Source organism: Schistocerca piceifrons, chromosome 2, assembly GCF_021461385.2.
Source record: "Schistocerca piceifrons isolate TAMUIC-IGC-003096 chromosome 2, iqSchPice1.1, whole genome shotgun sequence".
NCBI lineage: Eukaryota > Metazoa > Arthropoda > Insecta > Orthoptera > Acrididae > Schistocerca > Schistocerca piceifrons.
The window spans coordinates 854,741,054-854,758,957 of NC_060139.1; the positions used below are offsets into that span (position 1 = coordinate 854,741,054).

Sequence of the window (17,904 nt, forward strand, 5' to 3'; positions counted from 1 at the left end):
CTAAAATCTAAAACTGTTCAATTGAACTAAATATTGAGCAATTAAATAGTATTATAATTTTGAAAGTGTTGCCCAGAGACAAAGATAAACAAAAATTGTTAGAAATTAGCTTATAACATTAGGTGTTGGAATTGTGAAAAAATATTGGGCAGCTTATAAAGAAAGGAAAGAAGAGGTTCTGGATTTAAAAAGCAAGGTGGATGTTTACAATCACTATTGGCTGCATTGTCACATGTAACAAGTGGTGGTGCAATAGCTGGTGGAGTAGCTGGTGAAGCAAAACCTATATTTAGACCAAAATCTAAAAGAAAAAAGTAGAAGGAAAAATACATAATTTAGCAATGGAAAGAAAATGAGCTGATATAGAAAAGTCTGCAAAAAAGTAATAAACTAATAAAAAATTCTTATTTATAAAATCTTGCTAAGAAATAAAACATAAGCAGTTTGAATGACTTTCATGACTGATAAATTAACTAATAAATCAAAAATTTTGAATTTAATATAGTTAATGTATTTAATAACGATAATTTTGGGATACATTGCACTTGTAATTTTAAAACAATTAATACTAATATTTATTTTCATTAATTTATTGGTGATTGACTAATTAGTAAAGAAAAATTATTTATATTATATTGCTCAATGAATATAAAACTTCATTTAATTTTTGTGATTATTTACATTTTACCATGTGATAACTAATATCAGGTAACAATAGAAGAATTAGAAAAATCTTAGAATCAAAAATTAATGAAGTAAACACATTTAGGAGAATCATATCAATAAAGTAATACAAATATTAATGCCAAGAATTACAGAAAATGAAAAAAAATTGATCGATGTAAAAATACAAAATTTAATTACACAAGTTGAGAATGACTTAAATAAAATTTAGTATCAAATTGAGACATATTACTTTTAAAAATTGAATATTAGTTGATACTGGTGATCCAATGTATGGTTATGATGCTGTTACCAAACAATATTTCGGAGAAGGAAGTAAAAATAAATTAACAAATATAAGTAAAGGAAATACAATTTATGAAATTGCTAGAAAATTATCAGCAAACACACATATCATAAATTCAACACTTAATTATGTGTTAGATAAATATATTGGCTTATAAAGTAATATCTATGATAAAGAAGTAATTAAATTTACATTTACAGTTGGAAATGAACAAAAATTCAAAAATTCGACGACTATATTTTTATTCCAAAAATGTTGTTGTTTATTTCGCTTCGAACTCTATTAACATTTCATTACATGTTTTGATAATGTTTGAAAAAGTGCATAAATCTAGCTTTCTATCCATAAGACTAAAATGTAAAGTTACAACAGTGCCAGTAGATTTAAAAATAATTTCATGTATCGATATATCATCGAATACAAAGGGATTGATTTCTTTAGAAACTCAACAATAGTACGAATGTTAATTAAATGAATAAAATTGGTGGACTACAATTCAGTATTTACATAATATTTATAATTGTTAATAATTAATTAATACATGACAGGGACTCAAAAATAAAATTCATTAATTTTGCAAAACTATAATAAATCAGTTAACTAATTCGATTTTCAATATTTTGAAGAAATAAATTTTAAATTAAAATATAGAGGAATGAAAACGTGTAAAAATAATAAATTTCACGATTTGAATTCCTGATATAACACGTTTTTAAGAGCCTAATAACTATTTATCGAAATTATGTAAAATTTTATTTTTAGAAAATATAATGAGGTTTTTCCTTATAAATAAGGCATCAAAATAAAAAATGCTAATGTAATTTCTTTAAAAACATTACTGTGCTAGAATGAATTTTTAAATATTATTACTAACAGTGAATATAGCATAAAACGAAATACACAGAAATTGTTTAGAACTAAATAATGAATATAAATTATTTGGCCAAAAATATAATAAACTAATTGATTATAAGGTTTTGAATGTTTAAAGACAGAAATAAAAAATTACAATAAAAAGGAATAATAAATAATAAGGTTTACAATCTAGACATCACTAATATGGTACAACCTTATCACTTTCCTAAAAGTGACTTTACTGTAAATGAACTTAGATATTACTCTAAATTAAAGTAAAAGTGTATTTTAAAATATAAAAGTAATTTGCTTATATTGATAACTGAATATTTTATAAGACACAAAATAAAGCCAAAGAAGAATTGGAAATGATTACTTTAATTTAAAATTGAAATCTTCATAAATGATGATTCCAAAGTATTTCTGGATATAGTTGCTTTTTATAAAAATTTATTTTTGTAGAAACCAAAAAATTGTAAAATAGTTAAACATTATGTAGTCGAAGCACCATTTCGGAAAGATTACGAAATGTATAATCCGAAACTATCATAAAATCAACTGGTATTAACAATTTCATGAATTACACTAAATCAAAAATTTAGATAATAAATTGAACAAAATTTAAAAATAGTTAGCAGTTTGTGAATATATTTTAAGTAAATTGGTGATTATAAAATTGTTACAACCAGTGAAGTTAAAGAAAATCCCTGTCACATTCAAAAGTATATGAGTCTTATGATTAAAAATGGCTAACCAAATATATTACCAAAAAATCTGTAAATTTCATACTCAGAGATTAGAATGATCACTAAACAGAATTATCAGGGCACAGTAATTGCTTAATCATTTCATTCAGTTAGTAGAAAAAATTAAAGAATATTGATATTTAATAATCTATAAAATAATGATCTAAAATGAGTTATGTGCTCCACAAAAAAGGCATTACTTCATCTTGAAAATAAAAATATTAAAATTAGAAACTATATACCCTATGAAAAAAACATACCAAGTTAATTCATTATAAAAAAGGGAAGCATATCACTATACTGGTGGTTAAAACATCCTTCAAGTTAAATTAATAAAAGATGAACATCAAAAATTTGTTTGTTTTATGTGTGTATTTGATTTTAATAATAAATAAAATTGGATTATACCCAAAAATATTGCTTCATTAATAATCCAGTAAAAGTTGAAACAGAATAAGAAATGGTGTATTCTGACATTGTAAAAATAGTATCTAAAAGTAAATAATAAATAGAAGAAAAATATTTTATCAAATCTTTCAATAATTTTTAATATGTTAAAAACATTATATCATATTATTTAAAATATTATATGACAACAGTGTGAGTGAAAGTTTACCATTGGAGGATTCAGTAGGGTGAACCCAAAAATATAGATTCTAAAACAAAATAGGTCATATTTCGAATTTGCTTTAGAATTTTTTATGATTTACAGAAAAATTTACCAATACCACCTTAAAATAAAATAAAATTAACTACATTAGATAGTAAATATAATTATCTTCTTCATAATAGAAATCTTGAGTTGTATTTGTTTCTGGGAATCAAAAGAACGAAATATAATATCTAAAAATATTATATAGATTTTGAAAAAGATTTTTTCAAACTGATGACTAAGTCTGTACTCAGAAAAATGAACGGAAATATATTAAAGAAACAGAGCAGTCCCACAAGTAATTTCAGATGCTGAAAATGTGATAAATTAATATATAAACCAAATTTTACAAGTAGAACAATAATTAATGAAGACTTAGCTGTTATTCACATAAGTAACACTGAAATTTTCCTTACGAAACCAAATTTTATTGGAAAGGGTATACTTCGTTTATCAAAATAAATAATGTATGATATTCCTTAGAATGTTATGAAAGTAAAGTTTTGTGGAAAAATTGAACTTTTTTACCAAGATGCTAATAGTTACAACTACAGTGTGAAAATTGACGATTTTTGTGAAGATGTAAAATCAATGATTAATTATTTTGATACTAGTGATATCAGAAATATACCTCAAGTAAATAAAATGTATTCGATAAATGGAAGATGAATGTAAAGGAAAAATAATGGATCAATTTTGCTGTTTAAGAGTGAAAATACATGCTTATCAAGTTGATGATAAAGAAGAGAAAAATCAAAAGGAATATTGAAATGTGTTGTTGAAAATAAAATATATTATAAGATTATAAACACTGTTTCCTTCACAATAAAGAACAATGTAGTGTCTAAATATAATGTAACACAAAAACACAGTTAATTTAGTTGAATACAACAAAAAATTATTAAGTTCTTTTGATAATAAGAGATATGCTTCACAAAATAAAATAAATACAGTAGCATATGGTTTTTATTTAATTAAAAATGTACTGAGTTATTTTATTTAAAAAAAGGATCAAATATTTTATTTCAGAACTCATAAATTAAATTTATTTTACAAAAAAAATTTCAATTTAAAAAAATTGTAGATAATTTTCTGTACATAGATTATTAACATTAATTATCTTTCAGTCAATCATATTTGATGTTTAAAATTAAAAAAAAATTACTTTCGTTCATCATGTGGAGAGAATAACAACAAAGTCAGTGAACGTATGGTCTTTGGTCAGTATTTAAAACTAAAAAGATTAAATTTAAGATATATTGTTGGTGCTGGAACATGTTCTAACAATATTCAAATAGAAATAATTAATAAATTACACAATAAGTAATAAATTATGCAACTGACAAGAAGAAATACTGAAATATGATGTTTAGTTTCATGTGGCATGGATGATTTATGGCTAACACATTTCATAGAAATGGATTCAGGCAACTTAAGACGAATTTCAAAAATAAATGGATACAAATATGTATTAACTATAACTGATGTTTTTCCAAAATTTGCATAGGCTATTCCAGTTCAGGATAAAACTGTAAAAATATAACTAATATTTTTCAAAAAATATTTAGACGGAGAATTGATGAAATCTACAAACAAATAAAGGAGAGGAATTCTATAGATATAGCCTCAAAACCATACTATAAATGGATAGATGCAGTCTCAAAAATTCTTAATGAATGCAATAATATGAAAAATTGAACAACACAATTGGAGCCAAGACAAGTAAATAACGAAAATAAAAAAATGTTTTAAACTTTTTTAACAAACTTTGAAGATATTAACCCAAATATAAAGTTTATGATAAAGTGTGATTTAGTAAACTTAAAGGAATTATTTTTAAATGGCTATAATGCTAATTGACCAACAGATCTATTTGAAGTTGACAATTTAATTCTTTCTAATCCAGTTACATATAAATTGACAGATACCAATCAAAAATTTTATAAACAAGAACTACAAACCACAAAAGATCTTGATGTATATCTGTTGAGAAAGTTTTAAGTAAGAAAGGTGATTAAGTAGATTTATTCAAGAGAAACAATTTCAGTAATGCCAGATGTAAGTGTGATTTAGTAAACTTAAAGGAATTCTTTTAAAATGGCTATAATGCTAATTGGTCAACAGATCTATTTGAAATTGACAATTTAATTCTTTCTAATCCAGTTACATATAAATTGACAGATACCAATCAAAATTTTTGTAAGCAAGAGCTACAAACCACAAAAGATCTTGATGTATATCTGTTGAGAAAATTTTAAGTAAGAAAGGTGATTAAGTAGATTTATTCAAGAGAAACAACTTCAGTAATGCCAGATGTAAGTGTGATTTAGTAAACTTAAAGGAATTCTTTTAAAATGGCTATAATGCTAATTGGTCAACAGATCTATTTGAAATTGACAATTTAATTCTTTCTAATCCAGTTACATATAAATTGAAAGATACCAATCACAATTTTTATAAGCAAGAACTAAAAACTGCAAAAGATCTTGATGTATATCTGTTGAGAAAGTTTTAAGTAAGAAAGGTGATTAAGTACATTTATTCAAGAGGAACAACTTCAGTAATGCCAGATGTAAGCAATTCGCTGGCCCACCTCTGGCCCTTATGCAAGCAGTTATTCAGCTTAGCATTGATTGAGTTCTTGGATAGTTGGTTGGAGGGTCCTGCTCCTGAAGTGGCAAACGTTCTCAACTGGTGGGAGACTTGGCGGCTTTGCTGGACAAAGTAGGGTTTCGTAAGTACTAAGAGAAGCTATAGAAACTCTCACTTTGTGTAGGTGTACATTATCTTGCTGAAATTAAATCCCAGGATGGCTTGACATAAAGGGCAACAAAATGGGGTGTATGATATTGTCTGTGTATCAGTGTGCTGTAAGGGTGCCACAGTTCCTGCTATAAAAAGAAATGCTACCTCAGACAATTGGAGCCAAGAGATGTAAATAACGTAAATCAAAAAAATATTTTAAACTTTTTATAACAAACTTTGAAGTGTATGATAAAGTGAGATTCAGTAAACTTAAAGGAATTTTTTTTAGTGGACATAATGCTAATTGGTCAACAGATCTATTTGAAATTGACAATTTAATTCTTTCTAATCCAGTTACATATAAATTGAAAGATACCAATCAAAAATTTTATAAGCAAGAACTACATACTATAAAAGATCTTGCAGTAAGTACTGGGAGATGAAGAAGCTTGCACAGGATAGGGTAGCATGGAGAGCTGCATCAAACCAGTTTCAGGACTGAAGACCACAACAACAACAACAGCCTCAGACCATCACTCCTGGTAGAAATGCTAGCTCAGACCATCACTCCTGGTTGTCTGGCCATGTGGCAGATGATAGTTAGATTGGTATCCCACCAGTGTATGGAGCGTTTCCAGACACGTCTTCAGACCGGAATCTCATTGACTGGAGTACAACGGCGAGTCCTGCTTCGAATTGAAGCCCGATAACCAGCAAAGACATGTCTGGAGAAAGCTCTTTGGTTGTACTTGCTCTTCCCCACACTGTGTCAGCGGAAGGAGAGGTGGGTTCCGGTTCATAAGTAGGATGGTGCATATTATCAGGGTGACGAAAGTGCCATTGGGAGAGTTTGTGGAGAGTGTGTATATGTATTTTTGGGTGACTCTGGTGGTTAAGGCTCGGGATATTGGTAGGATGGGTGATTAAGAGTGAAACTATAGGGTGTTTAGCCTCAGGTTTGTAGTTAATATAGAAAACATGTAGGTGTTCAATATGGAAGAGAATTTTATAAGTTGATAAATGATTCGTGTACGTGATGCTAAGTAGATACGAGAAGCTAGGCGGAGTGCGACGCATTGTAGGATCTGTAGGGCTTAATAGAAATTTAGAGGAACCAACATCGGTGCTACATTTGCGTAGCAGAGTATAGGTCAGGTCAGAAATTGTGGAAGGGTGCAATCCCTGTCATTGGTCAGCTAGTCTTTTTAGTAGTTTCGGTATACTGTCGGTTTATTGATGAATGTTTCCGCCTCAGTTTGTGATGAAGCTTTAGTCTGAAGTATTTTAGTGTATTAGGTAGGATGGTAGTAAATGATGACTTGTGATGGCGGAATCTACAGTTGGTAATCCCATAATTATTGACAATCTTCTCATATTTTGGGCTACCGCCATGTAATAATGTTCGAATGATATTTTCAACATTATCAAGTACAACAATGTTGGGAGTAATTGGCCTTCGTTGAGTGAAGTCATCGTCGAGATCTATTAAACTGCGTGTTCCCCACGTGTAGATAAGTAAAAAAATTACAAAAATATAAACCAGGCAGGTAGCACGCATGTTTTCCAATCATAGAACAATCGAGTCACAAAATAAACACTAATATGGTTGTTACATGTGCAGTAAATATGGTCTGAAAATATGCTACCGAAGTTATTGGTTGATTGACCAGTAGAACATCTGTTTCGTACGATGCGTATGTTTGGAGATAAATACTTGTTCACAGTTAAGACAAACACCCTGTGTAGTGGCACAGGTAATAGTTATGGTTTATAGGAAGAGAGTAAATAAGAGTGATAGGAGTGTTGTGTTGTTGCCAAACGGGGATGTTCTTCGTTAGTCTCATGTAGTTGTAAAATATTTTCATTTAGATTCAAGATAGCGATATGGTATGCATGAATAGAGAAACTGGAAGAGCGTATGCAGTTAAATGAAAGTGGAAATACCGAGCCTGAAACAGAGACTCCTAAATTAATTTTTCCTTACGATATTGTTCTGTCCGCAGTCCGTCCGACTGTACCATGTAAAACCTTTACTAAACAAATTTTGAAAACCTTTTTGTTTTAAACTAATCTTACTGAACCATTTCAAATAAGCTGCCATCATCTCTGTTGCTCCCAGTCCTATGAATTTACGCGCCATTTTGGAACAATAGATGTGAGTTACTTGTGCGAAAAGTGTACGTCTCCGACATCTGTTAGTTCGTCCTATCCACATTTCAGTCTGAACATACAGATTAAGAAGAGAGCGAAAAGTGGAAGTTGAAATAAATGTGGTGGAGGAAACGGCGAAAATCGCCTCTGAAGATACTTCACAAATAAACCAAGAGAAACGCTATGGCAAAAAACAAACTGCCTTTTGTTTGTTTGCAAAGATGGAATATACCTCCACGAATGCTGAATGACCCTTTATTATTAAAACAATTAATTACTGAACTATATTAGAACAATAATTAATTACTAATAAAGGATTATTTATAAGCTGCTGTGGGTTTCTTTATCAAGAATGCTACCTCGTTTCTTACATTGTTTTCAGCTGGTCCGTAAAATTAAATTCTGATCTGAGGTGAATGAAGAGACTGATTCTCTTTTAGAGTCTCGTTATACTATTCATATGAGTTCGCGTTGGGACAATTTAGGACATTTTCTGACTGTGTAGGGCGATCATCACGGAGCGGAAAAGAGGCAAAAGTTGTATAATTTTTCTTTTTTTCCCACTATGATCCTTAGTGAAAGGACAGTCCGCTACAAATTTCATAAACCCATTACATGTAATGATATTCAGGAATATAATCAACGAATAACGAATACTTTGAACGAGTATGTGTCTCCAGAACATCACACAGAACTACTGTACAGAATTTACTCGTTAACATTGCGACCCATCTCACAAAATGTTTAGGCGATGTTTCTCCGTGTCAGGTATTCTCCGCCAGGCGCCTGGTGAGCTGCCGAGAGAAGTGAGGCCGTGCCGTTAACGAGCCGCCCCACTCTCATCCTTCATTACCGTTGTATTCACTGCGCTTAAGCCAACTCTTTCCGATTTTTAATAGTATGTCATGACTCCAATGACGATACTTTTTTAATACTGATCCTTGCTAGGTAGAGTAGGCTGTTCTCGTAATGACTCATTTCCAGTTGTGTATGAGAGGACTTCAGAAAGTAAGTCACACACGAAGACCATTGCACAAAACGAGTGGTGCGTTGTTGCAGGAGAGTTCATGTTCCATGTTTCCCGCAGACACGGTTTTGCTGCGGTACGGATGACAGGTGCCTTACAAATTCAGAGTGAAATGGCGCGACAACTGGTAACGTACACCAAACTTGAAACTCGCGGGGCAGCACGATTTCTCTGGCCAAAATGTCTAAATTACACACAGTTTTGATATGGTTGGGGGCAGGATACAGGGGCTGCTGGAGTGGAAGGCTCACCATTAACACTATTAATCCAAATGCCGCTAATAAGGTAATAGCCAGAATAACACCAGCCGGTAGCCACAGCGTGAGGAAGGTTGAACTCGTAAACAGAACGAACGACAGCGAGTCACTTCAGCACCTCCAGTTCCGCTGCTCGGCCGGCCCCAATGCAACTGCCACACTCAAGCCACTTGCCGACGCGACTTCCGCGATCTTCCGGCTTCGCTCCGCCCAGGCCCGCTCGTCTCTCTCTTTCTCTGCCCGAGACTCCCTTTCGGCTTCCCGCACGGAATCCTAGGGGGCACACCAACCCGCGCACCGCAAAGCGAATCGAAAGAGATCGAACACACTACACCGGAACAATCAAATCGCAGGAACACACGGCACATGTTTCACCGCGAAATTCCGGTGGTATATGGACCAAACGCAGTGACGCTCCCAGCCGTAATAAAATGGCTGGTGATACTGACCGAGAATAAAGGCTATGGTCGCCTACCACAAACGACAATGTCAGGCAGTACAGGAACTAGAATGAGATTTTCACTCTGCAGCGGAGTGTGCGCTGATACGAAACTTCCTGGCAGTTTAAAACTGTGTGCCGGACCGAGACTCGAACTCGGGACCTTTGCCTTTCTCGGGCAAGTGCTCTACCAACTGAGCTACCCAAGCACGACTCACGCCCCGTCCTCACAGCTTTGCTTCTGCCAGTACCTCGTCTCCTGCCTTCCAAACTTTATGGAAGCTCTCCTGCGAACCCTGCAGAACTAGCACTCCTGAAAGAAAGGATATTGCGTAGACGTGACTTAGCCACAGCCTGGGGGATGTTTCCAGAATGAGATTTTCACTCTGCAGCGGAGTGTGCGCTGATATGAAACTTCCTGGAAGATTAAAACTGTGTGCCGGACCGAGACTCGAACTGGCAGAAGTAAAGCTGTGAGGACGGTGTGTGAGTCGTGCTTGGGTAGCTCATTTGGTAGAGCACTTGCCCGAAAGGCAAAGGTCCAGAGTTCGGATAATTTGCAATGTTAGTGCGTGCCAACCGCTCCCAAACAATAGATGGTCTCTCAGCAGCAGCAGGGGCATATGCTACGAAATTGTGACTAGTGACCTGAATATACCACATGTTACCCAGCAAGGTATGACAACGATCCTGACTTAAGATCAACATGATTATCGCATCGTGTCCGCCCCGATAGCTGAGTGGTCAGCGTGACGGATTGCCGTCCTACGGGCCCGGGTTCGATTCCCGTCTGGTTCGGGGATTTTCCCCGTTCAGAGTCTGGGTGTTGTGCTGTCTTCATCATTTCATCCCCATCCGGCGCTCAGGTCGCCCAATGCGGGGGCGTCGAGTGTACTAAGATCTGCATCAAGGCCGCAGGACTTTCCGTAAGAGCCGCCCCCCCCCCCCCCCCCCCCACGGCGAATGACGCCAAACGATTTCCATTTTCCATTGCATTATGATTTGTGGGGACCTTATAATAGTATTAACGATAATTCGGCGTTTATTTAGTGGATAATAACTGAAGACGAAATATGGTGTTTATTGTACGATTCGCTACTGAAGTGACAATCCGCCACCTGCAAAACGCCAGTATTAACACAACAGAAAAAAACACTACATGGCAGGTCAAAAGTCTATGTGATGCTTCATCTGTTTTTCATTTCAAATTGAATTGTTCACATGGAATTCATCCCAGTCGGTGCAAAGGAAAACAAAACCTGCTACAAGCAGTTCCTTCGTCGTTTATGTGATTCAGTTCGTCATATGCAGCCTGCGCTTTGGATGAGTTGGCTGTTGGTACAAGTCAAAACTCCTGCACATCGCTCTCTCTCCTCCAACAGGGAGTTGCAAGGCAACAGGTAGCTGTTTTGCCACAACCCCCTTAGTCACCTAATCTGGCACCATACAGTTTTTGTTTCCTACCTCATTAAAGCACTCGTACATGGGCGTAAATTTCATGTGGCTGATGAGGCCATGACTGCCACCGAACAGGACATTCCTGCCAACATGTTTCAGTGGACTTTCAGCATCTATACATATGTTGACAGACGTGCATAACGACAAACAGCAACTAAACGTGGTTGAGAAAAATACGGAAACACCATAAACACGACACATCACCGTGCGTGACACGGTATAGGGAAACAGTTGCTCGAAGCACCGTCAAGACGAGTGGGAATGGATAAATACAGCTCATGTAATGTTTGCGAGAGAATCTTATACCATTCTCCCTAATAAAATAGTAACCAATTCAGGTAACGATGATGAAGGTAGACGACAACTTCGCACAATTATCGCCAAAGTAGGCCACAGAGCCTCAATACTACTGACATCCAGTGACTGTGGTTTCCGGGGAAGACGCGACAGGTCATTCTCATGTTCACAAAACCACTCATGGACGATGCTAACACGACTCCTGTCATCTTGGAACAGGGCATCACTGTACTACGTGGCACGCACTACTGACGTTAGGACGCCTAGCTTTGGAAGGAATGGATCAAATAACGGTTGAGCATCATTCGAGTGGACATTTTTTCTTAACACTTGCCAGCAAAATAATTTTACTATTTTGGCCAACAGGACCTTGATACATTAAGGCAAAACTATTAATTTAAACAGACATAGTTAAAAGCAATTACTGATGATTGATCAACAATTTATCACACATTTCAGTGAGATCAGATAACGAAAGCTTATAGTGTTAATTCAAATGCTTGCTCTCCAAAAGTCTGTCACTGAAACATGAAGTATGAAAATTTAAATTTACGGTAAATGTTAATCTCTTTCCAAAGATATCCAAAACCTTTGAGCCAATGTTTACCATTGTTGAAATATATAAAGCAAATTTTAATAAGAGAAGCAAGACAGCGTTTCATCAATTTAATTTACATAACACTCTCTTCAAAGGTTCTAAGAAAACGGTCTTCAAATAGAAAGGCCACAACCACCTTTACAATGTGTTCGACTAAAATACAACAAATAACGCAGGCTTACCTAAATAGGACTGTATTAAGAGGAAACAAAAAAATTAAAGCTCCTTGGTATGAAATCACCAGCCCTCTGGCAATGTGTTTCGGACGAACAAACCTTAAATTACTGAGGACGGGTCCGATACGTTGCGCACCACACTCTTTTTCTAAGCAACTAGTGGGAGCAGCCCCAAGGCCACAAACATGCAATGATAGCCTGATGAACAGAGAAGTTATTTTTAAGTAAAACGAGGAAAAACGTAAGTCACCAGATCACACGTTGGCACTGCGGACAAAGCAATTGTAAAAGATTACCAAAATGAAAGTAAGATAATTGGCCAAGGCAACCACACCCCACTTACACCTGACAGTGAAGACGTGCAGCGGCGAACCGACATTCAGCTACAAATCACACCACGAGGCAGAAACGGTAAAAAAAACTTCGCGCGGGGCGGAATTCATTGGTCGAACAAAGACTCGAATGGTTGACTGATGAACCTTACCTATGTAAACACAAACTTGGCTCGGAAGCATAACCCATCAAAACACGTGCAGCAAGATTTGCCCTGATAAGGCGCATATGCTTAAAGGGTCCAAAAACTAAAGAAAGCGACTTGGCGATTTGGTGAATAGTGTTCCAAACCAAAAAGATACTCTGAACGACCTAAATAATGGCACACTAGACGTTAATGCAATTTACAAGACGCCAATAGTTTAAAACACACCGTCCAAGAATAACTCTGTGATAGTTACCTAAGGGAAGCTGTTATGTTTTGATAAGAGCGACAGGCACCTCAAATTGCCTGGCCATAGGAACAAAGAACAACAACAACAGAAGGCTTAACCGAATAATATTGCACTGATAAGCCAAAACATTATGACAACTGCCCATCGCGACGTTGGATGGCGCCTGGTGGCTTTGCAGGCACGTGACTCGATAACAAAAGTATATAAGGGGCGCATATGCAGGCAGGCGATCACTCTATCAAAGATGTGGACTGCAAATGGGGAAATGCAGTGAGATAAGGGACTTTGACAAAGGATAAATTATAATTAGGCAGTGCCTGTGAATATCCCGAAAACAGGGAAGGTGGCAGAGTGTTCATGTGCTGCTGTCGTGAGCATCTACGGAAAGAGGTAGGACAGTGAAACTACCACTAGGCGCTAAGTGGTTCGACGTCAACAACTCTTCATAGAACTAGGAGTTCGGAGGCTGGTCTGCTCTCTAAAGTAGTATATATGGTGATCTGTAACATCCTTGCTGAAAGAGCGGAATGTTGGTGCACGGACAAGTGTTTTGAAGCACAACGTTCATCGGACATTGTTGAACATTGAGCTCCGCAGCAGACCGCCCTTACGTCTTCTTACGTTGACCCAACGACATCGTCAATTACGATTGCAGTGGCATGAGATTATCGACATTCGACTTCGATCAGTGGAAACGTGGAGAATTTTAACGTGAATCACATTTTTGCTACTCTAGGTCGATGGTAGCATCTCCGTCGTCATGGAGGTGACCGGCGGCTGGAATCGTGCAGCGCGCCACGGACGCAGGCTGGTGGGACCATTTTTATGCTATGGGAGGCACCTTCCTGCGCTTGCATGGGACCAGTGGTGGTAATCAAAGACACGCTGACAGCTGCGAACGACCTGCATCCGTTAATGTTTGATATCTTCCCCGAAGTTGATGTCATCTTTCAGCAGTAAAACTGGTCATGTCTCAAAGACAGAAGCGTCCCACAGTGGTTTGAGGAGCATTATAGTCACCTCACGTTGGTGTTTCGGTGACCAAATTCGCCCAGTGTAAATCCTATGGAACCCATCTGGGCCGCTATCGGGTGGTACTGTCGCATACGCAAATCAGCGGCCCGTATTTTTCTAAATCTTCAATCTAAAGCTGAAGGCCTTAGCAATTTAATTATAATGGAACTTCGCTGGATGCCGCATATTAAACAATAAGAAGAGTTTCAATCAAAAGGCTGAAGAACTTATCTTAAAACATTTCATGCAAAATTCGGCTGGAGGACCCACACAAAAACACAACAATTTTATGCATTAAGGGCAAGACAAGAACATTAATTTAAGAGATATTGATACTCGGCTGAAGGTCGCATATCAAGCAAATGACTAAAACCCAGACAGCGAAATTACTATATAACACCCAAGGAAAGCGCTCAGAAGTTTCCAAGGGTCGGCCTGGGATTGTAACACCAACGCCCGTTTAGGCGAGACAGGCAGCCTGTCCAACGACTTCTTAATCTGAAGGAAACCCAACTGACAGACAGCCGACCGACCAATCAACAAAATCAGTTCTGCTCCACACAACCAGCAAAACGACCACAAGATTTCAATACAACGACACACAAAATACTGGCGTCCACAACGACCAACAACACCTCAGCAGTCGAACTACACGCCGCACTGGACAGCAACAACACGACGAGGAAAATACACTGCCAAAAATTACGTCAACGACCAGGGCAGGTAACCGGAACGTCAACTGCCACAAGGCAGAAGATACTGCTGGTCAACTTCAATAACAGGGAATAAATTAAGTTAAACGCCACAGGAAGACGGCTGGAATCTTAGCCGACTTGAATACACACACGTTGCTGCTCGCGGGAATGTCCCAAAAGCGACAACCAGGATCGAACGAAGAACTGTATTCAGTTGAGGCTCGATGGTAGGTCAAGCGAGGACTCAACTTTCATGTCCAAGATCGGTGGGCACTCGCAAACAGCACCTCACACTCCAACCGCGCGTGCACACCGCCAGCGGCCCCGGCCAGAGTATGAGCGACGGAGAGACTTCCTTGCTGGTCCACGCCAAATGACTGGCTCCTCAGGCCCGGAAACGGTGAAAGGACCAAATATACGTCGGCCGATGAGACGATCAACCGAACGACCAACCAATGGTCGTCCCGCTCCAATCTCCCTCCGTCGGAGACTTCATACGTGTTGCCAGCGGTCGGCGAGCACTGGCTGTCCGCGCCTCATCGGCGCTCCGTCCCCGACTTCACTGCTGCTGCATCCCGACTGCACTGATGGTCCGTCTCCGACTGACTGCCAGACACACAACGACCCGGAAATACTATCGGTCGCTCTAGAGATGGTACGACAATGCACTTATCGATACGCGCTGCTACTGCTGCTCACAGACAAGTAAAACAGGAAGTTAGTGACGCCAGTAAATAGAATAAGAAAACTACGCAGTGCCGTAATAGAAGATGACGGACAATAAATGGCATGAACACGAGCTGTGCACTGCTCAAAATTATAAATATGGTGCCTCTTAAAACATCAAGCACTTCGGCTTCCTTGGTTTCGGTAGAATCCACCATAAGAGCTCAAACAGTGTTCACGTGCTCGAATACACTCAGGTCCGGCATAATGCACTCACAACTAGACAGAACACTGTTCTGATCACGATTGACAATTGCAACGCATTCAGAACATTGCATAGCTACTGCTCGTGCTCAAATACCGTAGCGCAACATGAGGGCTTGGCTAGCGTTTGCATTTATGTTGAAGCATGCGCTTATTGCGGCTTTTCCGTATTTTTGTCCGAGGCCGGTATTTTGAGGGAGTGTGTTCAAAAAAATGGTTCAAATGACTGTGAGTACTATGGGACTTAATCTGAGGTCATCAGTCCCCTAGACTTAGAACCACATAAACCTAAGGACATCACACACATCCATGCCCGAGGCAGGATTCGAACCTGTGACCGCAGCGGTCGCGCGGTTCCGGACTAAAGCGCCTAGAACCGCTTGGCCACGGCGGCCGGGGAGGGAGGGTGTGGATATGCTTAAGTGCACGCCGTAGCCAATAGAAGTGAATAAAACAAAATGTGTACGCGACGTTAGACGGCATTTCGTGAACATCCAACTTCCTGTGGGTTCCTAATCTCCGGACGTCAGTCTCAAAACTTAATGACTTTAGTACGAGGGCGTGCTGAAAAGTAATGCCGCCCAACTTTCTGTGTGAAAACTTTTAAAGCTTTTTACATCTTTATTCCTCATGTCTACATATCTAGCTGGCCGGGTTGGCCGAGCGGTTCTAGGCGCTACAGTCTGGAGCCGCGCGACCGCTACGGCCGCAGGTTCGAATCCTGCTTCGGATATGGATGCGTGTGATGTCCTTAGGTTAGGTTTAAGTAGTTCTTAGTTCTAGGGGACTGATGACAAGTTAAGTCCCATAGAGCTCAGAGCCATTTCTACATATCTATTTCCTAACATAGTCACCCTGGTGACGAGCATATTTCTGTGAATGCGGGACCAGTTCGATGATACTGTCACTGTAGAATGTTTCACTTCAGTGACGGGACGACAACCTCATCTCTGCTTGAACCGCTTCATTACTATCAAAGTGAAGCCCTCGAAGGCGTTCTTTGAGATGAAAATTGGATGGGGCCAGGTCGGGACTGTACAGAGCACGATCGATGACAGTGAGGCCGAGGCGTGGGACTGTTGCAGTTGTCACAACGCTCGTGTTGTGTGGTCTGGCATTGTCGTGCTGAAAGAGACGGTGCTCCATATGTGGACAAACTCTTCGAATTCGTGCTTTCCGTTTCCTGAAGGTCTCTCACGCACCGACATAGTTACGTTACACTCCGTCACATTACATGCTACAATTCCCAGCCCTCTAGAGGCAGACGGTTGCAACTTGCGTCAGCGAAACGCGAAAGTCGGCCGAGTAACATGCATGACATGTAATAACCAACCGCTACTGAAAACAAAATAAAAAATTCCGAGGCGTTACTTTTAAGCACACCATCGTAGTATATAGACCCTACGTGTAAGTGACGTAGATGACTTGCTCGGAGTGAGCAAAAAAAGAGAAGTAAAGGTTTCGCTTTTATAATGGCGACGATACGAAGTTGCTGTAGGCGAAACGCCGCCGCTCCATCGCGCATATCCGCCCTCCGCAACGCATCGCAGTGACAGAGGGGCGAGGGAGGTACCGGCGGGCGGTAATTTTGGGCAGTTTACGCTGGGGACGAGGGCGCCATGTCGGCTTTAAGGGCGCGCCGTATCGATTGGAAAGGCCGCTTAGGGCGAGCGCGCTCCAGCTGCACGGTTAGGCCCTGCCGAGCCGCGCTCCGGCCGGACGCCGAGCGCTCCCACCGCGGGAAGCTGGGCTCTCCAGTCGGCCGGATGACAAGTGACGCAGCTTCCCGTTTACGGCACGCCGGCGTACGTGCTGCGCACCCGTACATAGAGTTGGGATGTACCAGAGCTACTGTTCAGTAGTTCTGATACAGAACGTAAATGACGCACAAAATTGCAGGATTACCAGCAATATTGGTAGCACTGGTAGGGAGAGAAACGTATTGTTGGCTCCGAATGGACATTGATTTAAATCAATGGGGAAAGTTTAAAATTAGTGCCGGACCCGGATTCGAACCCCGGTCTCCTGGTGCATACCAGGCATATGTTCTGACCACTAAGCTAGCCGGACACAGTGGTCGTCACAACTGCACAGGCTACCCCAGCACGTCTATTGTCAGACCTGAATTCTCGACTTATCCACACACTACTAATGTAGTGCCCTTTG

General features: G+C 38.6%; 1 non-coding gene across 1 annotated transcript; it reads right to left on the minus strand.

The window, feature by feature from the left end:
• Positions 1–9,977: 9,977 nt before the first annotated feature.
• Trnas-aga lies at positions 9,978–10,052 on the minus strand. The gene has a single exon. It is a non-coding gene; the product is annotated as a tRNA-Ser (tRNA).
• Between the last annotated feature and the right edge of the window lie 7,852 nt (positions 10,053–17,904).